Raw genomic sequence first — 24333 nt, forward strand, 5'->3', positions numbered from 1 at the left:
CTAGTTGAAGTACAAGAGCGGGGAGGGTCTGAAGAGAAGATGCGGCGACGGTCGCGCGCGCACGCGCGCGTACGGGCGGGGCGAAGCTACGGCGCGTGCGCGGGTTCCGGGGCGCCACGCGCTCTCCTTTCCTCTGCAAACCCTTTGGGAGGCACGGCCTGCCCAGTCTTCTGGCAGTGCGCATGCGCCCACGAACCCCGCCCCTTCCCTGGTCTGGGTTTGCGTCCGCCAGCTCCCGCCTCTTCGCCGACGCAACGCGTGAGAGCTTCACGTGCGCTGAGGCGGCTGCTGAGGAGGCCTCTCTCAGACAGGTTTCCGAGGGCGCGGGTTAGTGGTTAGTGAGAAGCTGCGACATAGTTTTAACCGGATCGCGCCCCGAAAAGGGGTGTCTTTTCTCTCGTGGGCGCCGTCACGCCTGTCCAGAAGCCCGGAACGTGGGCTCGCGGGCAAAGCTACGGCCCAGAAGTTTTGGCGACGAGCTGGAGTCGCCTGGCGCCAAGAGAGTGCACGGAACTCGCATTGGGATTGTTTGGCGAAAGGGTTAGGGTTAGGGTTAGCTACGTGCTGTCTTCGAGGACAGCGAGTAGCCACTTCCCAGTGGTTTGGGCCAAGGCTGCTCCTGTAGAATTTTCTTTCACATTTTAGACGAAAGGTGTCGTTATTCCTGAAGTCGCACTCACTGGGGCAGTAGGGAAGTGGATAGGGTGAGGTGGTCCTTCAGTTCGCTTATTTAGCTTAATCTACAGGTCCACCTACCTAGGTCTTGTAGTCTTAACCTTTCGAGTCCTTAAAAATCGGCGTAAATGTCACCTCTGAACCTTTATACTGAGCCCCTCACCTCACGCTCTGAACTCCTTTGTTGTGCTTCCTCTCGCCCCAGTTTGTTTTGTGTCACTAGTTCCTCCACCCCTACCCCCTCGCTGTAAACTACCCTTGTGGTGAATGAGGTGTGTCAAGGGAGTAACAGTTTGCCTCGTAGAGGAAACCAGCCATTGGAAATACTTAAAGGAATGACTGGCTGTATTCCAATAAAACTTTATGGACACTGAAATTTTAATTTGATAATTTTAGATACCATGAAATAAGTTTTCCAATCACTTAAAAGTGTAAAAAACTTTGTTTCTTAAAACCTTCCAGAGGTATAAATTTGAATTCCCTGGCGGCTCAGAAGGTCAAGAGTCAGCCTGCAATGCGGAAGAACCAGGTTGGAACCCTGGGTCAGGAAGATGCCCTGGAGAAGGAAATGGCAACCCACTCCAGTATTCTTGTCTGAGAAAATCCCATGGACAGAGGAGCCTGGCAGGCTACAGTCCACGGGGTCGCAAAGAGTCTGACACGACTGAAGTGACTTCACTTCTTCATTCTCCCAGTATAGTTAATAGTGCCCACTTTCACTTCAAAAAACAGTCTAGATTGGAGCATTACTTCCCATTGTTCACTCTGCCTTAAGAAAATACCTTTAAAGCAGGGGTTCAGCCCATGGACTGCTTTTATACCTCTGAAGTGAAGTCGCTACGAGGCAAAATTGAGTACCTATGACAGAAACATCTAAAATGTTAATGTCTGGCCCTTTACATACCCGCACTTCCTGCCACTTCCTGCACAAATACCTTAGCCGACTATCTGATTTCCCATTCTTTTCCGCACTCCAACCCTTCATACCAATCCTAGTAGATAATCGCTCTAGGGAAGAGTTTTGATCCTGTCACAAGTGAAAGTGAAGTTGCTCAGTCTACCAGGCTTCTCTATCCGTGGAATTTTCCGGGCAAGAGTACTGGAGTGGGTTGCCATTTCCTTCTCCAGGGGATCTTCCTGACCCGGGGATCGAACCCAGGTCTCCTTCATTGCAGGCGAACGCTTTACCCTCTGAGCCACCAGGGAAGCACCAGCAATATAAAGTCCAAGCCAATTCCATGATACTAAGATTACAAGCTTAGTTTTCCAGACTTCGCTCCTCTGCGGTACTTAAAGCCAAAATGGACCACTTGCTGTTTCCCTAATTAGCATACCATACGCTCCAGTTTGCCCGTGTCTCTCCTCCATTCCGCAGGTTCCTCAGGATTAAACGAAAACTGTTACTCCCTTGACACACCTCATTCACCACAAGGGTAGTTTACAGCGAGGGGGTAGGGGTGGAGGAACTAGTGACACAAAACAAACTGGGGCGAGAGGAAGCACAACAAAGGAGTTCAGAGCGTGAGGTGAGGGGCTCAGTATAAAGGTTCAGAGGTGACATTTACGCCGATTTTTAAGGACTCGAAAGGTTAAGACTACAAGACCTAGGTAGGTGGACCTGTAGATTAAGCTAAATAAGCGAACTGAAGGACCACCTCACCCTATCCACTTCCCTACTGCCCCAGTGAGTGCGACTTCAGGAATAACGACACCTTTCGTCTAAAATGTGAAAGAAAATTCTACAGGAGCAGCCTTGGCCCAAACCACTGGGAAGTGGCTACTCGCTGTCCTCGAAGACAGCACGTAGCTAACCCTAACCCTAACCCTTTCGCCAAACAATCCCAATGCGAGTTCCGTGCACTCTCTTGGCGCCAGGCGACTCCAGCTCGTCGCCAAAACTTCTGGGCCGTAACTTTGCCCGCGAGCCCACGTTCCGGGCTTCTGGACAGGCGTGACGGCGCCCACGATTGAAAAGACACCCCTTTTCGGGGCGCGATCCAGTTAAAACTATGTCGCAGCTTTTCACTAACCACACTGGGAGAATAGGAGTAAAATTGTCTCAGACGAACCTCATGTAGTCATCATACGGTTAGAGATCAAGACAAATCAAAGCTACCTTAAAGTGAAAGAAAGTGAAGTCGCTCAGTCATGTCCGACTCTTTGTGACCCCGTGGACACCAGGCTACTCCGTCCATGGATTTTCTAGGCAAGAGTACTGGGGTGGGTTGCCATTTCCTTCTCCAGGGAACTTCCCAACCCAGGGGTCGAACCCAGGTCTCCCACATTGTAGACAGACGCTTTACCATCTGAGCCACCAGGGAAGTCAGGTAAAAAGAATGTGGTGCCAATGATGGAAACAGGGAGCTTGGGAAGAAACTGGTTTTTGAGGAAGATGACTATAGCAGTCCCAGGTGTCACATAGTTCATACAACATCAGTGGACAGAAATCTCCCCAGAGACTTCGTAGCAGGTCACTCCTTATATCTTATTTTTCCAAAGTTGGGCTGTTAGCTAGTTTCTAAACCAGTTACTGACATGGAGCATAGGATTACCATGATTCGTGAGTGTGTTTCTGGCTTTTCACAGTTCTTACACAGAAATGTGGTCATTTAGCATCTCTGGTGCCTTCCTACTGAGTGTCAGTAGCAACCCCAGACATTGTGACACCAAACAAAAACAAAAACAAAAAAACAACCAATCCAAACAAAAAAACCCTGTTTCCCTCCATCCCTCATACACACCCTCAAGAGATGATACTGGTTAAGAACCACTGGCTCAGACCAATTGGAATTTATTTTGGAACTGAGTTATGTGTGTATAGATTTTTTTGGTTTGTTTCTGAATGGTTTGGAGGGAAGAGAGGAGTCAAACAGTATTGAAGTTACATTGTCAAGGAAATGGCATGGAGAGGGAATGTTGAATAGGTAACTAACATTGTCTGCCTTGAGAATTAAACATTTTCTTTTATATTCTTGATAAATATCTCAGTTTTACACTTGAAACCTTTCTCTTTTTTCTTTTCTTTTTTAGGTTTTCTCCCCCCGCAGGAAAATATCTCTCCCAGTAGGGTACTCTTGTTTTGAATACTGCAGTAGCTTTCAAACTGGTGGCCTGCTCTGTCTTTCCCTTCATTCCTACATGGACTAGTCATGTATACTGATTTTCCATTACTCCTTTATCTCAGAAACTCTGTTGGCTCTCTGTAAATCCACAAATGGCTTCCCTGCCTTTCCCTTACCAATGTAATCCAGTGCTTACTGATTAAGTTGTCATCTCTATGGAAGATATACCTCTTTAAGCTTGACCCCTCTCTGTGAGGTATTAGTACTAACCAACAAATGTTTCCATTTCTTTTCTCAGACACATAGCTGACTTGCATCTCCCTGCTCCTTTGAACTCAGCATGGCCACTGAAATGTGATTGAAGTGATCTGTGTCACTTGCAAGCAAAAGTGATTAATATAGGAACCTGTGCACAGTTTCCCATGTCTCCTTTTGGCATAGTGATGGCATGTTTTAGTTATATATTGCTGCATAACAAACCGTCCCAAATCTTAGTGACTTAAAACCATAACCATTTCATAATCTCTCTTGGTTTTGTGGGTTGAATGGGCTCACGAGCAGTTGTCTCATTTTGCTTGGGGTCTCTTATGTGGTTCCAGCCGGGTATTGTCCTGCTGGAGTAATCTGGAGGTGTGACAGGGATGCTCGAATGACTGAGCCTTTGTTTTCCCAGTGTTATTCCAGGGCCTCACTTCCCATGGCTTCTCCTGCAGAGTAGACTTCTTACATAGTGGCTCAGGACTCTTCAGAACTGCAAAAGCTTTCAGATCCTTCCAGTCTATTTCCAAGACTTAGGTGTGGAAATAACTCATTCTATTGGTTAAGGCTGTCACAGGGCCAACTTAGTTTCAAGGGGAGGGGAAATAAAGTCCACTTCTTGATGGGGACTTGGGAGAAGAGTGACAAAGAATTTGTAGCCTTATTTAATCTACCACCCTAACAGTGTTCCACATGGTGGCTGCTTTCATCACCCAGGGTCTGAGAGTCGGAACGAAGTGGAAAAGAGTCCTTAGTTAACACACATGGTTGTATGAGTGAGAAATATGTTTCTGCTATACTAAGTCACTGAGATATTTGGGGTTGTTTGGTAGCAAATGAAGACTGATCTAATACAAAAATTGGTACTGGATGTAGAGCACTGCTGTAACAAAAACCTAAAATATATGGCATTGACGTATATGAATATGTTACAAATGTTGGTGGTTGGTTGTTAGGCAGCATCCAGCTCTGATTCACTAAGGAATCTCTCAGCAAACCTAGCTTAGAAATTTGAGCTGAATAAATATTTCTTAAATAAGAGAGACTGTTTCTTATAATTCTGTTCTATTTCTCTATTTTAGGAGAAAACACTTCTTTCCCACATCAGATGTTTCTTGAAGTATGGAGGGGGTGCCACTAACATAACACTTGATACTTTATTCCAGCACTTCTAGCAAGTTTCCTGATGTGTAAGTTTGGCATGTGCAGCCCACCTTCCTCTCTCTTTTCTCATGGGAGCCAGGCCGCCCACAGAAAGTATGCTTTCTACTCTGCTGCTTCATACCACAAGTTTTACAGTGGTTTGCCCATGCCGAGGGTGGCCTGCCTAGGCCCAGGGAGGCTTGGGGTAAGCTTAATAGTTTAAGTGCTCTGGGGGAAGGGAAACTTCAGGCTGGAGCTAAGTTCACTGGCAAGAAGTGATAAAATCTGTTATTTGAACTTAAGTTCACAAGAGCAAGAGAGTTAACAAGTTGGGCATTAATAATTTTGGACTTTAACATGAAGTCAGTCCTGATTACTTTGGGCTATAATTCAGCAGAACAAGATAATGTAATCTCTGAGCTTTTCATTTCTTGCTGGAAAATTCACACTGGGAGGAGATCATAATCAGATTAAAGACATCTTTTTGGCTCTTAATTTTTAGAGTATTTTTATGTTACCATTTGATCTTGTTCCAGTAATGTTGAACAAGATAGTGGGACATAATTTGAAGTGGCAATAGAACAGGTTGTGAATTACAGCTCCCATGTACAGAATAACATGGGAGCTCATTTAATTGGTGTATTGTTCTGACCCAGTCAGGGGTTCTGACAACAAAACCTACACTTTATCAGCGGTCCCATGAGATTCTACAAAAGAAGTGAAATTAGTACTGAAGTGGACTTATGAAGATGGGAGCAGGACTACCCCAACTAACTGCTGACTTCTTACCCAAGGGAGCTAACCATATCCCAAGATAATCTCAGTGGGTAAGCTGAAAGGGTTAAGGGAATGATCTTCATACATTTATACTAACATACCACTCAAAATAATTTTTAGCTTCACATGTAAAAGTTTTGTCCTTAGTGGCAAAAAAATGTAATTCTGGTATAATGTAAAGTAAAAAGGTTTATGTTACTTAAAAATGCATTTAGTGAAATTAAATCCAATAGAAATTGAATACTCACATCTCCATTTTTACAGAAATTTTGCATTCTCTGTTTTTGGGGGGAGTGCTTTGCCCTGGGAGCTTAATTTCCCCACCAAGGATTGAACCAGTGCCCCCTGCATTGGGAGTACAGAGTCTTAAGCACTGGACTGCCAGAGAAGTCCCTACATTATTCTTTTTTTTTTCTCTTTTAATTTGTATTTTTATTTTACTTCCCCACAAAAGCCTTAAAAATATATTTTATCTTCAAATGTATTTTATTGCCTACCCTGTCATTTTTTAGGTGATTACAAAGTTGTTTATAATTTTTTAAAAGTTCCAAAAGTTTCTAAAATTTGTTTTGGATTGAGTTATTATTATAATTATTACAATGAAATGGATGTAGCTCCCCTTCTCCAATTAGTTCCTGAATATAATTTTCTGGTGTGCTGTGTGCTCAGTTGTGTCTGACCCTATGTGACCCTATGAATTGTAGCCTGCCAGGCTCCTCTGTCTATGGGGATTCTCCAGGCAGGAATACTGGAGTGGGTTGCCATTTCCACCTCCAGGGGATCTTCCAGACCCAGAGATCGAACTTTTGTCTCTTGCACTGCAGGCAGATTCTTTACCACTGAGCCAGTTGGGAAGCCCGATTTTCTGCTAGGACACAGAATAAGAAAACATGTTGGGGGACTATTAGGCGTGGGGCTTACAAAAGATGAATAAATGATTGTTGTTCAGCGCATTATTTACAACAGTGTTTGGGTAAAAAAATGAGTATAGACTTACTGTATTCAATAATCTTCAGATGAAAACTAGTGAAAATATTTTCTCCCATAAGTCTGAATAATTGTTCAAAAAGCACTGCAAAACATTGAAAACTAGTGAAAATATTTTCTCCCATAAGTCTGAATAATTGTTCAAAAAGCACTGCAAAACATTAATGTATCTCTGAGATATGTTCTTTTTATATGTAATGTTGATCTGTTGGAAGGAAATTTGGAATTTTTTAACATCCTTTTCCTTGAAATTATCTGAAATATGCAGTTGAGACACAGGAGAAAGACACAGAGTTCTCTCTCATTATTGAGCAGATGTACCTTGTAACTGACTGATATTTCCCAGAATGTTTTCCACAGATCTTTCATTTTTGAATTCTGAGAGAGATATATGGAGCATGAAACTTTACTGTGAGTTTGTTACCCATATGAAGTAGGGCTCAAACTCCTTCAGTATTCCTTTTTGTTATCTCAACGGTTTTCTTTAACACTATCAGGGAATGGAAGAGGAAATGGTATTAGACAAAAATGATCATAACTCCTGCATCCCACTCTACAATATATCTGAACTCAGAACATTCCAGCCCAGACCAAAATACTCAGTTTCTAGCACCATGCTTTTTTCTTAATAGAAATATATTTAAGATAAGGGAAAGAAAGCCAAGAAATCTCCTTGCCACTTATGATGCATTGATTAAAGTAAATATTGACATCAGTATTCAGAATTATTCCTTTGTCTGGTGCCTTAGAAGCTTTTTGCACATGGGAGCAATTTGTCATAGTAGGATCTGGGATGGGTGAGAGGATGCCTGTCTTTTATAAGTGAGGAAAGAATGATTTAAAAATGGAATTAGAAAAACTGAATTGAAATGACATGTCAACCTCACTAATATTTTAGACAACTCAATTTTAGGAAAGAGTAGGTGAAAGTTGATAATATTTTCTGTGCTTGTATTCCCCTTGGAAAGTAGAATCCCAGGGTAGACTTATTCCAGTTTGTAGATTACTAGGTTAAGAGAATAAAATTATGGGGAGTGTGGTGTAAGTTGCGGGTTTTATTAACATTCTTGGCATCTTGGGCCAGCCCTTTCTCTTTCCTATTGAGTAAGATGCTAGTGAGGAAGTGGGTGAGAAAGGTCAGCCCTTTGTCTAGTCTTGATCTTGGGGCCAGGCTACCAGGAATCATGACTTCTAGTATGTTCCTTTTTGCTGCAGAGTTTATAAAGACAGATCTTTGGGGTAGGTGGGCAGGAGAGTTTCTCTCGTCCTGCTCTGCCAGTCAGCAACTCCATTGCACATCTGCCTTGTCCTAGGGATCAGTGTTGGAAGGCCCACTGGTGCTATCTTACCTCCAGGATCAACTTTATCAGTATGAGTGGTGTTCTCAGCTGTCTACTCTTTTTTCCTGTTTTTCGGTTGGCTCACAACTTGGGAGGAAGAGTCCCCTAAAGATTCTCAGTCTTTATCAGTGCTATTCATATTAACACAGCAAATACTACTGTGAATGTTCCTAGAAAAAGTCATGAAATTAGGTTCAATCCAGCCTGTTTTTTTCTAATACTCTTTTGTATGTGTTTCATAGATCCATACATATTAATGAGCATAGTTTGTTTTCAAAATGTTTTCTAAAGGACTGTTATTGGGCGGTATATAAAACATCAGAAGAGTTAAGTTCAGGAGAAAGATAATTGCTCGATAGCCTTAAACAGTTGGTTCTTCAAGACACACTATTGCCAGAGTTTCATAGAAGGTGAATGAATACATTAAGGGGTTGACTCTAAGATCAGTCTTGCCATTCTTCCTGTGCTGTAAGTTACTTGGCCTGCTATGCCTTTTAATATTCATAAAATCATAATATAAAAGATGGCCCTCATATGAGAAAATATAAGGCAAAATAAATATCTGATAACTATAATAGAAGCTCTGAGCCTATAGATCTCTAATATTTCAGGGGAAATAACACTTTTTAAAGGGACCCAGTCTTTTCTTTGTAAGCAACTTGGGTCTTTAGAAAATGAGCTGCTTTTTAGGTTTAAAAAAAAGAGATTAAAGCTTTAGTTTAATGCAGAATAAACTGTTCTTGAATCTTCTGTCATAAATTGGCATGCATAATTCAAATATTGTCATATGCTAGTGGAAATTTTGACTGGCTTTGACTTTGTTATGGTTACTGAAAGGAGGTTCTCCAGCAGAACACAGATTTTTATTGGCAAGCAGGTACAAGAATTTCTGATGAGACGAGCCAAAAGATCACTGCTTTGATTCTTCTTTTTCTCATGTCTGTAACATCCGATCAAAGATCAAGTCCTGTTGATCCCACCTCCAAAATATTATTCCAAATTTGACTGACCACTTCTCACCATATCTGCTGCTACCATCTTGGTACAAGCCATCAGTAGCTCTCATTTAGTCCATGACAGCAGCCTCTTGTCTGGCTCCTGGGTTGCAACTCTTACCTTCATAGAGTTTACTTTCAGTCATTAGCCATTTAACAATATAAATCAGATTATCACTTCCTTACCTATACTTCACTGATGTTTTTACCTTGCAATTAAAATCCAAACTCATAATCACAGCCTTTATGGTCTGTTCTACACCTACCCTCTGATTGCTCTTGAGTCACATTCCTTGCTCTTTGTTCTCCAGTCAGATTGGTTTTCTGTCTTTGAGTGCTCCAAACTCATTCCTATCTTTGAGATTTTGCATTTGCTCTTTTCCAGGCCTGGAATTATCTGCTCCCAGATTTTCTCATGGCTGATTCATTCTCGTTGCTTAGGTCTCAGCTAAAATGTCCATCCCCTGGTGAAGGAAATGGCAACCCACTCCAGTATTCTTGCCTGGAGAATCACATGGGCAGAGGAGCCTGGTGGCCTATAGTCCATGGGATCACAAAGAGTCGGACATGACTGAAGTGACTTAGTACAAAATGTCCATCTCTCAGAGAAGCGTTATCCTGACAACACTAAAGAGCCTGTCACCCCTTCTACCAAACTTTCATTTCCTATTCTGCTTAGTTGTTTTCACAGTATTTGATTCTGCCTGAAAGTATCTTATTTTTCACATGTTTTTTATCTATCTTTCTGCTAACCTCCAGTAGAATGTGACTCCATGATGGGTAGAGCTCATCTGTCTTGTTCCCTGCTATACTCTCAGAACTTGCAATGAAGGTTGTCATTTAGTGGAAGTTTATTGAATATTTGCTGGATGAATGAAAGACTCAAGTCCAGATGTAGCCTGAGGGGGCCTCCCAAGAGGCCTTTGCGTTAGTAATTTACCATAGTTCAGGGTTGTGGCCCTTTGTTTTAAATGCTCAGATGTCAGCTTTTGCCAGCACATGGAGTTTTTTTCCTCAAGGGCAGAACTTATGTTAGCCAAAGTATAGGATTGACATATAAAATCCATATGCCAATTTATTAGTTTTCAGTGAGCAGTGTAACTGTCACTTGGACCCAGACTTGGCAATGGACTGACATACATAGGATAGGGCATTAAATGAGAAACTTTTGGGGAAAACATAGAATACAAAAAAGGAGAAAGAGTTAGATGGCTTATGTGTTTCAAGATGTTCATCTAACAAGCATTTATATATTTCTGACTTCAGTTTATGTTCTGTGCTATTCACTGAAGAATCAACAAGGAATACTATTAAGCACCAGTTCTTTTGGATTTGCAGTTTAGTTGGAGAGGCAGACAACAAACCAACAATTAAAAACCAATGTCAAAACTTCTCTTTTTAGGTTAATGCCAGGGTGACATAGGAGGACCTTGAAGGGAAACTGAGCCTTGGGGGATCAAGCCTTGGAGCTTCTCTGGAGATAGGGTTATTTGAACTGAGCTCTGAGAAGTCAGTCAGGCAGAACAAGGCAGCAGGGGTGGGGTGGCTGGGGGGAAGGGCACTTCGGGCAGAAACGCCAGCCTGAGCAAAGATCTGGAAGCTGGAGAGAGCACAACTTTCGAAGAATTACAAGTAGTTCAGGGAGGTAGAATGAGAAGCCTGGCTTTCAGACTCACAGACCTAAGTGTGTGTGTGTGTGCTCTGTGTGATCCCATGCTCTGCAGCCCACCAGGCTTCTCTGACCATGGGATTCTCCAGGCAAGAACACTGGAGTGGGTTGCCATTTTGTTCTTCAGGGATCTTTCTCATCCAGGGATCAAACCCGTGTCTCCTGCATCTCCTGCTTTGCAAGTGGATCCTTTACCACTGAGCCACGTGGGGAGCTCCTCACAGACCCAAGTAGGTCTGGAGTTTATCCCTGTAAAAGGAGCCACTGAAAATTTTTGTTTTGGTGGAGGGGCAAAGTACATCTTTAACCCTGCCAAAGTAGAGCTGATACTTTGCATTCCTTTTTTTCCCCAAAGAACTTTCTGTGAATATCTAAAGAAAGTCTACTCTCCTTTTCTAATAACACACTTTCCTTCATTTACCCAGCCTGCTGCTTCCATTGCACACTGTGCTCCAGACACACTAGACTTCTCAGATTCCAGATTCACTTCCCAGTCTTTAATTATGCTTTTGTATGCCTGTCTCCTGCTATCACTCTCACTCACACCATTTTCAAAAAAATGTTGTTGGATTAGTGTTCTTTGCAACAAGACAGACAACCCAGAGATATGCAAAGAAAGAGTTTGCACAAAAACTTCCTTTTCTTTTCAGTACCACACATACATACATAGTGTGCTTTGCAATATGTATACTTTCAACTAAAATATATCTGTGTTATAAAATTTGTATAGTTCTCTCCTGCTCTGCCAACAGGATATCCAGTGTTTGCTGAATGCCAGGACCTATGCTTTATCGTATTTATGCCATAACTATCTATGGGGTCACACAGAGTCAGACACGACTGAAGTGACTTAGCAACAACCATATAAGGTAGGTACTGTTATCCCCAGTGGGTAGACAAGGAAATGAGATGTTATTAATTTGCCCTAGGTTGCAAAGATAATGGGAGCAGCAATTTGAACTTGAGCAATATGGCTCTCAAGTCCACTGCTTTTTGCTGTCTTCCAAATAATGCTATTTTTGTTCATTTCAGTGACTATATAATATTTTTATGGAGGTCCAGACTTTGGGCTACAGTCCATAGGGTGGCTAAGAGTCGGACACGACTGACTGACTTCACTTTCACTTTTCACTTTCATGCATTGGAGAAGGAAATGGCAACCCACTCTAGTGTTCTTGCCTTGAGAATCCCAGGGACGGGGGAGCCTGGTGGGCTGCCATCTATGGGGTCTCGCAGAGTCGGACATGACCGACGCGACTTAGCAGCAGCAGCAGACTTTTTTCTTCTTCTGTTGATGAATGTTGAGGCTGTTTTTTGCCACTTAAAATGCCTCAATATGTAATTCTCCAAAGTGAGATTTGAGGTCAGAGGTCATACTTATTTTTAAATCAGTATGTGGCCAAATTATTTTCCGGGGATTGTGTAGCATTTTTATATTCCCAAAAATCATGGGATAGTAGTGTCTGTTCCTCACTAGTTCTGATGATACTGATATTTTTAGGTTTGGTTTTTTTTTTGCAGGGGGGCTCTTTGGTCAGTAGAAACAGTGTACATTTGTTTTGATTTGCAAGTTTCCTGACTATAGATGAATTCGAGAATTTTTCTGTGTGTTTTGAGATATTTGCATTTCCTGTTCCATGATTTGTCTATTAATTTCCTCTCGGGTTCATATTTTCTGTTGGATTGTTTGTCTTTGATCATTTTGCGGGGATGGAACATATTTATAGTAGTAGTAATATTAACCCTTTTTCTGACATATGTTCAAATATTTTCTCCTCTTGGTTCATTCACCTTTTCAAGGCATCCTTTAGTTTAATTGGTTTGTGCTCAAATCTGTTGGTCTTTCCCTCATGGCTTTTGAGCTTCTTGGATTTAACAGGTTTTAGGCATCTCTCTTTATTAAAATAGAGTTGAAACAATAAGCTAGAACTCTCCTTGAAGAGTGCTTAATGGTCTTTGATGACTTTTCTCAGGCTCTTTTACCTTTGCTGCTACTTCATAGTCTCCTGAGGGATATGTTTTCTTGAGATTTGTTACTACATTCGAGCAAAGCCTTTCTGGCCTGTGAGTCATTTGTCGCTTACAAAAATGCGTTTGCATATTTTTGGTCTTATTTACTATGTGCTCATTTTGTTTCTCCTAGTTTTAAGAAGCAACTACCGTGGCATCTTCTAGTTTATGTTCTGTGTTTTGAGTCATCTTGAGCCTCTGAGTTCTTAAACTTTTTGGAGGCAGTTTAGAGGGAAGATATGCCTTGGGTGTAAGACTTATGGATAGTGAAGATAACTTGGTAATGGGGAAGTTGTGGGCTTGAGAGGAGGTTCAAGAGGAGGTTTGATTCTGTCTTTGATTACAGCTGTATAATCCTGGAGAGGTTGTTATAAGCCTCAGGGCCGTTTTTCATAAAATAGAAGTGATAATACTGCTCCGAGGCCACTTTTTGACATAGGATAGGCTTCTAACAGTTTATTTAGATGTTTCTTCCTTTTTGGTCACATTTCAAGAATATTTTAATGAGATCAGGTCTTCACAAATTACCTTGATATCCCTTTTGGCAAAACAAACTCTTTTCATTTGCTGTCAGCTTGTAAAAGAAGGATAAAATTTCTTAACCTTAAGGACTGGCATTCTTTACAGCTTTCTGGAATGAACTGCCTGTATTTCATTATCGAAAAGAGAAACATTTAAACTCTTAGTGGAAATTATATATTTGAGGCCATTGTATGCAAACCACAATTCAGGGCCAAGGATACAAGACAGAGCATGTGTGCATTGTGGGTAGACACTAGGGAGGAGCCTGGCCTGCATTTTGGTGGATTTTAAAATGTACAACCGAATTCATTCTAAGTCATCATTAATGGGCAGATAGAAAAGAAAGTTAGAGGGAACCTAGATTTATCACTCAGGCCTGTCCCCTGCCCTCGAGCTGATGATCATGAAACCAATTAGTGAAAGCAGTTGGTTGAATCGATCAATTGATAATATACCTGGATAATAACTAATTTGAGGATTTGGAGCTAAGTACTGAATGCAACAAGCCTAATAGGAGAAGTGGGTCTTGGGAGAACTTATGCTTATCCTGTATGATGATCTTCGTTCTTTGCCTTTCACCTCCACATTTGAGGCAGCATCGTGTCTTAGATCAGGATACAGTAGATGAGGGGAAGGAAACCTAAACCAGTTCCTGGCTAAAAAGTCTTGCTATCAGCTCAGGCCTTGAAGGATTCAGACTTTCTGCAGGTATTCAAATCAACTAACGTATTTGAACGCTATGTGTATGTCACTGTGTAAGATGGTGAGGGTGTATGTTTGAGAGAAGCAGAGAGACAGGGGTTGAAGAGGGAAGAGGGGGTGCAGAAGGCAGATTTCTTGCCTACAAGTAGCAGAGGTTGCTGGTAATTCACACACTTAAGAGGTCAGGCATATTAAGTTAGTTAAGTGGCTTTGCATGTGTAAGAGAAACTACAGAATAAACATGGTAATTAACAACAGATACTTTTGTCACTGACAGTAGAAGGTGGTGTGGACTTTGGTAAACTGGAGTCCCTATTTAACAGGAATAGCCCATGCAAGGATCTAGCGCAGAACTTCTCAAAGTATCATCTCGGGACCAGCAACATCAAAATCACCTGGAACTTGTTAGAAATGCAGTTTTTCAGTCCCATCCCAGACCTAATGAATCAAAACTCTTAGGATGGGGTCTTGCAGTCTGTATTTTAATGATCTCTCCCCTTGATTATTATACTCCTGAAAGTTTGAGTGTTGCCTTCTGGGAATTTGGGCCCAGTATTGCTAGATCTTTTGATTTTTCAAGAGAAGCTAGAAAAGTAAATTTTTATGGGAATCTCATAATTTTTAAACATTATAAAAACTAGAGGATATGTGTAATTTTTGTTGGGTGGGAGCAGAGGTACCTTTTGTAGGCCAAACTGAAGGCCACGGAAAGCACATCTGTGGGCCTTGGGGTCTCCACACTTCCAGTTTCAGCTTACAATAGGGTAGTCAAGTATTATGTTGACAATAGAGTAATTGAAAATACTATTGGACTAGAGGACTGACTCTCAGTGTGTGTTTGTTGGGGCGGAGTAGGGCAGCAGGGCATTAGAGTCTGCAGGAGGAGGCTTTAAAGAGTTGCACAGATTCTGAGACTTTACCAGCCCAAATGCTTCCCTACTTCCTGCTGTGGTGACAGTCCTAACACTGTCAGCCACTGTTCCTCTTGCAAGTCCAGAGCATCCCTTGGATATGCAGTAAAGTGAAAATAAGCCATGTCACAGGTCTAGAGCTGGTTTATAAACTGTTTTCACATCTATCTTTGTATCAGACCTTTACAACACATACAATAGGTGTAATGGTTATTGTTTCCATTTAAAGCTGTTGAAACAGGGACTTCCCTGGTGGTCCAGTGATTAAGACTCTGCCCTTTCAGTGCAGAGAGTTGGGAACAAAGATCCCACATGCTGAATGATGCAGCCAAAAAGAAAAGCTGATGAAACAGGCCTAGTGATTTGTTGAAGGTCACCTAACTTGGAAGGGGTAAACATGAGACTAGATACCTAATCTTATAATTTCTAGAGTTTTTCTCCCATGTATAGTTTTATGTATTTATGTGTTTAACCATACCATCACTAATTCTTGAAAAGATCTGATGTGACACACTTCACTATGACTGGTGACTGGGCCTCAGCTGGTCCCCTCTCTGGCTTGGTGTGCTTCCTGAGACCCCAGATTTTCTGTGGGCTGAGAAAGCATATGCTTTTAAAAGTTCCCTCCTGTCAGACTGTAATGCCTGGCAGACACACATACATTCATTCCTCTAGTCCAACAGTACTTTCCATTACTCTATTGCAACAAGATATTAGATAGCATCACTGACTCAGTGGACGTGAATTTGAGCAAACTCTGGGAGATAGTGAAGGACAGGGAAATCTGGTGTGCTGCATTCCATGGGGTCGCAAAGAGTCAGACATGACTTAGGAACTGACCACAACACAACAAGATACTGAATTCCTCCCACCAGTGGTTCCTCTTGGAACCTTTCTTCATTACCAGCTTTCCTCTTGGCTCTGTGGGGTTCTGGGTTTCCTTGTTCTGGACTGTTTTGTCACCCACTAAGCCTCAGGGGAACACTCTAAATCCAGAGTTGTCCTGAGTACAGGTGGTATGTGACCTGGAGATCAGTTGTCTGGAATTGGACTAAGTACTCTGACTCTTTACATAGACTGCTAAAAAGCTGCCAAAGTTGACATATGGCAAATTTGGATGATAAATGATAGACATTTTTAAGGGAGCTAGAATTTAAAATTCCCTAAGTATTCTCCTAGCTTAAGATGCAATAGTCATAAATCTGGGTATCACTGCCAGAAGAATTTTAGTAGTCTGACATTTCTGGGGTTCATTAAATGCTTCATTAACCCTTCAGCAATGGCAAGGGGTTGATGGTGTAATTGGGGGTCCCTCTGGTGGAGTCAGAAGTCCCCACATGACTTAAAATTGGCTCTCCCTTCATGGATACACTTTCTCCATATCAGCGGCTCCATATCTATGGATTGAACAAATTGTAGATTGTGTTGTATTCTAGTATTTACTATTTTTTAAAAATTTGTATATAAGTTGGATCCATGCATTTCATACCTGTGTTGTTCAAGGGTCAGTTGTATTCTGAAGAATTCTGGAATGTGCAAGATTAGGTGGACATTGTGGCTATCTTTGACATAGCCTTTTAAAGGGATTCTTTCTTTCATGTCTGGAAACTGGCCAGGGAAGGATGGTGGGGAGAGCTAGTTACTGCTGGGTATCTCAGTACTTATAACAAGGCTCTGCATGTCAACTGTATGAAAAGCTGTTCAGTCTACTATTTCTCATCTTCGCTCCAAACCATCATTGAGACTGACTATGTGTTTGAGAGGGAGAGAGACACAGGGTAAGAGAGAGAGACAAAGAAACAAGAGAGCAAGGGAGAGAGGACGGTGTGGGGGTGGTGGACGCTTAGTGACCAAGACAGCACTGCGTGAAAAAATGGTTTGGTACAACCTTGCTGTGAATATTTGTAGGAGGAAATAGTGCCTTTTGCCAGGACCTTGCTTTACCCAGGATTGGCTTCGATTACAGTTTTTTTTTTATCAGGAGTGGCAGATAACCAGTGGGAAGGGTGTGTTTCAGCCTTATCTTGAATGCTTCCTTACTTTACTTGACTTAATTAAAAAACTGGAGAATAGTCTAGTGTGTAGTTTGTACCATTTCCTTTGCATGTAATGAAAGTTTTATTTAAAGTCCTCATAAGCATTTCCACTTTTTTCAGCAGTAAGAATAATCAAATGAGAATTGTAAACACTTTTGAGGCCACTTTTATTTGGCAAAACAATTCTCTTAAGCTAGAGTTTTCTCTTTCACTGTCTGAAACACTTAGGGGCAGAAGAGTCTGACTTTTTTAGGAAAAATACGAATTCTTGTACATTGTCACATACTGTTCAAGGCTTTTTCAGTTTAATAATAAATATTTTAAAACAAGAAAAAGACTTATTGATATGCTGGTCTCAGACTTCTTCCAACAGAAATATAGAGTGCAGAGTATTTCTCAGATTATTTGAAAAATATAGCAAGATATTTTAAATTTCCCTCAGTGACCACACAAAATGTCATTTATCTGTCTACTTCAACACAGAGATGTTGGTAGCAAGTGAAAACCGAGGGTGGCTTAGAATAATAGCAGCTAATTTATACAGTTGTAAACAGACTACATGTTTGTGTAAGTTCATACACATACACACACATATTCCTTTTAATCCTCACAATAATGTGTTGGTCAGGTACTATTATTATCACAACTTTACACATGAACAAACTGAGGTACAATGAGGTTAAGCAACCATTGCAGGTCACACAACTAAACCCTGATCACTTGCATCCAGGCAGTCTGTACCATGTGGACTCCCCTGACATGGCATTGCAGGGGCTCAGTGGAGGGTCAGGATTCTCCCATGCTGGCACTTGTGCCTAAGTTGTCCCACAGTGTTCTTGAGGGACATGGCTGCTGTCACTCAGCAATCCCCAAAGGCTGCAATGGCTGACACCCATTGAGTCCTTACTACCTGCCGGGTAATGAAGGAAGTGCTTTACCTACATTATCTTGACAGTTCTCCCAGCAACTTTATGGGGTAGGAGCGGTTTCATCTTCATTTTACATATGAGGAAACTGAGACCTAGAAAGATTAAGTCACTTGTTCATGATCACCAGCCAGTAGGGCCAGGACTTACCATTGTGCTCTCCTACTCTTCTACTCAGGAGCTAGGCTCCTAATTTCTTTGCACTCCTAGTGAGGCTCTGCCAGCACACATTTTCTATGTCATGACTGTTTTGCTAGGAACCTTCTGAAATTATGGATTCAGAGGTACTTTGAGAGAGAGAAAGCCCAGGTTACCAGGGAATCTGGAAGAGAGGAGATGACGGGAGAGTGTGCAGATACATTATAGTGTGTTCCTGTTGGGAAGGGGGAACTGACTATTAAAATGGGAGCTGTCAAAATACTTGCTGTGGTTGGTTACATCTTGGTCATCATCCTTAGTCACCAATTAGCCTTTGGTTCCACTATGTGTAATATGCATTGTCTATTTCTCTTTTATTCATTCATTTGGCCACTTTTGATGCCTTAAGTGTTCTAACTGCCTATTACAGCTGTAAAGCTCTAGCAGCATTACTTGAAAATAAAATCAACTCATCTACAGGCATACTTCGGAGATATTGTAGGTTCAGTTTCAGATTACAACAATAAGGTAAATATCTCAATAAAGCTAGTTACAGAAATTTTTTTTAATTTTAAAGTTTATATAAAAGTAATATTTACACTATATTGTAGCATATTAAGTGTGCAATAGTATTATGTCTGAAAAAACAACATACAACATTTTTTTAACATACAACCTTAATTAAGAAATACTTTATTGCTAAGAAATGCAAATCATCATCTGACAGTGCAGGGTTGCCACAAATCTTCATTTTTAAAAAAATGTGGTATTTATAGACATAATAAAGTGAAGACAATAAAATGAAATATGCCTGTATATAAGCTATCAATATTATATTATAAAAATAGTTGTAGTAATTCCAGTTGTTATAAAATGAAAGTATAAATATATAATATCAAATTTTACCTGAGAATAATAGTGTTTAATTCTGTTTAATTCTGTGTTTAATTAGTGCTATTTTAATAAACATTTAATTCTGTTTTTATAGTATAGTAAATGCTTTGCCTGAAATTGGGATGTGACTCTCAATACCTCATGTCGCTTCTGTGTCTGAATATGAAGTTTGTGACAAAGAAATGTGTTGATAGAATATAATATCTCCATCAGTGGGAGCAATTAGTAAACTGATTCAGTTGTCATGAAGGAATATTTAAATTTTCTTTTTGACAAAATAGTGATTTATTACTGCTAAGTCACTTCAGTCGTGTCCAACTCTGTGCGACCCCATAGATGGCAGCCCACCAGACTCCCCCTTTCCTGGGATTCTCCAGGCAAGAACACTGGAGTGGGTTGCCATTTCCTTCTCCAGTGCATGAAAGTGAAAAGTGAAAGTGAAGTCGCTCAGTCGTGTCCGACTCTTAGCAGCCCCATGGACTGCAGCCTACCAGGCTCCTCCGTCCATGGATTTTCCAGGCAAGAGTATTGGAGTGGGTTGCCATTGCCTTTAATAGTAAGTAATGCTTTGGTGAATTTCTTGGTGGGCCAGTGGTTAGGATTCCACACTTTCACTGCCAAGGGCCCAGGTTGGGGAACTAGGATCCCACAAGCTGGGAGGTATGGCCAAAAAACAAATAAACAAAGGAAAAATGGTAAGTAATACATCAACAATTGTTAATTTTTTATGACGTATCATTAAAATAACAATGAAGGAAAAAATATAGAAAGACTTCACTTAAAATCACTGTTTTTATTCTCCAATGTTCTTTTCTAGGCCTAGGCTCTGTGTTTGTGAAGCTGCCAAATGGGGTTCCTGTTGCAATTCTGTGGTGGAGGAATTCTTGTGAAAAATTGTGTTCCATTTGAGGGTTGTACTTCAAACCAGCTCTGGTAGTACCCACATTTAACTTACTGTAATTAGCTAGCTTTAGTCTGTTATCTTAGAACTTTGGTGGCACCATTACAGTATTGAGATGTATCTTTGTGTGGTTTTTTTTTTTTTGGTGTTGGTGGTGGGGCTATGACTTTATCATCAGCACATGGAAGAGGATAAGGCAATGGCAACCCACTCCAGTATTCTTGCCTGGAAAATCCCATGGACGGAGGAACTTGGTAGGCTCCAGTCCATGGGGTCACTAAGAGTTGGACACGACTGAGCGACTTCACTTTCACTTTTCACTTTCATGCATTGGAGAAGGAAATGGCAACGCACTCCAGTGTTCTTGCCTGGAGAATCCCAGGGACGGGGGAGCCTGGTGGGCTGCCTGCCGTCTATGGAGTCACACATTCGGACACAACTGAAGCGACTTAGCAGCAGCATGGAAGAAGAGCTATACAATACTAGGTTTTCATTGTATGTTTTGTTGTATATAGTGAGTTTGTGGGTATTAATAGGCCTTTATACAACTTCAAGAGTTGAATTCCCTCTTTAGCTTGGATTCCTGTGTATTGTTGAAAAGTTCTCAGCTCAAGATAGGCAGTGGATGGGACCTGAAGTAATAATGTACCTAATTCTTTGAAAGGGACAGCAACATGTATTCCCAAACTCAGAGGATAAACAACTTCCTCTGCCCTCTCCCTTTTCCTAGTTTTCTTTCTGAAATTGTGCATTTCTTATCTTAGTATTTGTAAAACTTGCCTGATTATAAAAATCATCTAAAGTGTTGGTGAAAAACGCAGTTTTCTGGATCCTTTCCAGGCCTGTTGAATCTGAATTTTGAGGAATAGTATACTTTAAACAGAGCTTCCCTGGTAGCTCAGCTGTCAAATAATCTGCCTGCAATTCAGGAGACTCTGGTTCATATTCCTGGGTGGGGAAGATCCCGTGGAGAGGGGATAGGCTACCCACTCCAGTGTTCTTGGGCATCCCTGATAGCTCAGACAATAAAGAATCCACCAGCATTGTGGGAGACCTCGGTTCGGTCCCTGGTTCGGAAGATCCCCTGGAGGAGGGCCTGGCAACCCACTCCAGTATTCTTGCCTGGAAAATCCCGTGGACAGAGGAGCCTGGCGGGCTATAGTCCATGGGGTCACAAAGAAGTCGGACACGACTGAGCAACTAAGCACAGCACACAGCATGCTTTAAATAAGCACCCTGAACAATTCTTATAGTCTAAGTAGATTTGAGAAACAATAGTTTATTTGAAGCAAATTCATAGCTGTTGTGGCCATGGCCATATGAAATATAGCCAGACCAGGTGGGAAGATCATCTTACCCACCCAAAGTCATCACGCAGAAGACTGCCACAGCTGTCACTTTGCCTCAGTGAAGAGGGAAAAATGTGTAGATGGGTAATTTTCTCTGTGTCACTTGCAGCTCCAGAATTCCACTCCTCGCTGAAATTACGATTATGTACATGATGGGATGTGTGTACATTTAGAATTTTTTCTAATGCTTTCTTCATGTGGTTATTGGGTTGTTTAAAATTCAGTTTATGCACTGAAAAATTGCTCCCTTATTAAACTCAGTGGTTTAATTTGAAAGATAAGCAGAGTTTATGCAACTTTAGGTCATTGCCCAGATCTGAAGTCATATTCCCTGAAAGTGAACTGGTCCCGAAGTTGGGAAATATTGGGGCTTTTTGAGTTAAACTCACTTCCTGGTTCCTTTCCTCACCCTGGGGCATCAGGTCTCTCCTGCTGTCCTCCAGCTGCCTACTCTGTCACCTCTCTCTCCTCTTCCTTCCTTGGTAGTGCTCCATGCTCCAAAATCATCTTTTCCTCCCTTTGAAAGTCTTCTCCTGAGTCAAAAGATAAAACAGAATGGCAGAAATAAAGCATAATCCATATGCATTTTATGGAATGTGCGCAATCCATAACTCAATAATTCTTATCCTCTAGATTTGGTGATTTCAGCCAGCTAGTAGAAAGAAGGGAATGGATAAATGCACACATGCCCTAGTGGGAGTGACTGATGGATGACTTAGTGCATTAACAAACTGTCCCACATTGAGAATAGACTGGTGGTTGCCAAGGGGGAGCCGGGTAGGAGAGGGTTAGGTTGAGGATTTGCGATTAGCAGATACAAACTGGTGTATATATAGAATGGATGAAAAATAAAGTCTTATTGCATAGCACAGGGAACTATATTCAATATCCTGTGATAAACCATAATGGAAAAGAATATGAAAATGTATATGTATGTATAACTGAGTCATTTTGCTGTACAGCAGTAATTAACACAGCATTGTAATTCAACTATACTTCAATTAAAAAAGAAAAAACTGTCTTTGGCATTCTAAGACAATGCATATTAACTAAAGGAATAAATATCAAATACATGCTATCAGGCAGTTGCAAAGGAGAGTGAGGGGAAATTTGGAGCAGAGGGATCTTTAAATCAAACCAAAAGGGCCATAGTTCACTCTGCAACCCGAGGTCAGGCGTTGTTCTTGGAAACACGTTGATACGATGTTCAGCCAAGAAAACAAGGGAGACATGCTTGTGTCTGGTTAAAGGGCAATTCCAGGCCTTTCTCCCCATCCTCTTGGTTCTCTTACCTCTAGCAGGGCACTACCTAGCTACCCTCTGCAGGTAGGTTGTTCCAGAAGCAGACAGTTTCCAGGAGAGCCACGAACTGTACAAATTCACATTCAGAGTCCTCACATTTTTGATATTTAAGGCTGTTGACTTGTGGACTAAATGGTTGTCAGAGTCCTTTCACATAGATAGAGTCAAGAACCTTTGGCTCAGGCTCTTAACTCTGTGTAAAGGTGAAAAATTGTTTGGAAGAAAATGTGGCATTTTATTCTCCATCATGTCAATTGAAAGTTTAGTTTCCATGTCTTTCTGTGTCACTGAAATAATAAATGCAAATCCAACCAGGCAGGCTTTTTTTTCCTTCACTAAAGGGTTCTGCATTAGGAAATGAAAAAATTTGACAGAGTAAATGCAGAGTGAATAATAGGAAGCACGTTGTATCCCCCTTTCCTAAGCCGAGACACAGAGCTCAGTCATTCATCAGGCTGTATGTTGTGACATTTTATGCCATCCTTGGGTCCTTAGGTATCATGACTGCTTGGTGATTTTCAGTGATGGGGCAGACCTACAGAGATAAGACGGAATGTGGCTCTGTTGAATTCAATTTTCACCGCACCCTCACTCATTTAATGCTTTTCATATTTAAAAATCTGAAATATTGGTAACAGAAATTTGATGGGCCTGGTTTCCATCTACAAGGTGTATTGAATGATAGTGAAGAAATATTTTGGCTTAAGACCAATGATTAAATTGGCAAAGAGACCTATTTTTCTGAGTGCCTTTGTATTTAGTGTTGCATTTTAAGTGACTTTGAGATAGAGTTAGTGTTTAAATTACTTATTCTTTAAGGAACAAGTGTAGATATTTTATTATGAAATAGTGAAGAGTTTATCAGTAGTAAGTGACACTTCCTGGGTGCCAGGGTCTAAGTGTTTTGTGTGTATCATATATTGTTCTCACTACAACCCCAGGAATGGCTGCCATTTTTGTCAGTGTTTTTAGATGGGGAAACTGAAGCACAGGGATTTTGGATGTCTTCAACAAGGTCTACCCTGGCTAGAGGTGCTGCTGGGCTGTGGACTAGACAGCACTACTCCACAGTCTTCATGTGCATCCACAGAGCTGTACTGCCTCTGCAGCAACAACGAAAAGGTCTAGAAGAATTCACTGAAACCTGGCAGGACAAGCCCCCTCTAGGATTGCAAGAACTTTTATTTATGATGATAATGTATTCATGTATTAAATGTGATTGAAACTTGTAAAGTTAAAATTGTCAAAGTCCTCAGTCAGGTTATTAATTTCCATAAATTTGTCGCTACTTGAAAAAATTGTCAATTAGACTCTTAAAGCTGGTAAAGAATCTAGGGATTATGTTAAAGAGATTATCTTCTTGTTTTTTCAGATGAGGAAACTGAGGTTATATGACTTGCTTAAGCACATAAAACTAGTTAGTGACAGAGCAGGTCTGCTGATTTTGTGTGTTTTCTATTGCATTTTTGAGACATATCTTACGTGGAGTAATTTGTAGATCTTAAGTGAACAGTTTGAGAATTTTATCAATGCATGTACTCATGTAACCAATTTCAGAACCATATAGATGATTTAGTTCTTGTGATAAAAATCATTTCCATTGCTCCTAAACATTCCCTTGTATTAGGTAACTCTTTGAAAACTTTCCTTGTGTGTATTAGTAAGAATTCAAGTACTTACATTTTATGTGTATCCATACATTTTACCTATCTCAGCAAAGATACATCTTAATGTGT

This window comes from Bos mutus, chromosome 17, assembly GCF_027580195.1.
Source record: "Bos mutus isolate GX-2022 chromosome 17, NWIPB_WYAK_1.1, whole genome shotgun sequence".
Lineage (NCBI taxonomy): Eukaryota > Metazoa > Chordata > Mammalia > Artiodactyla > Bovidae > Bos > Bos mutus.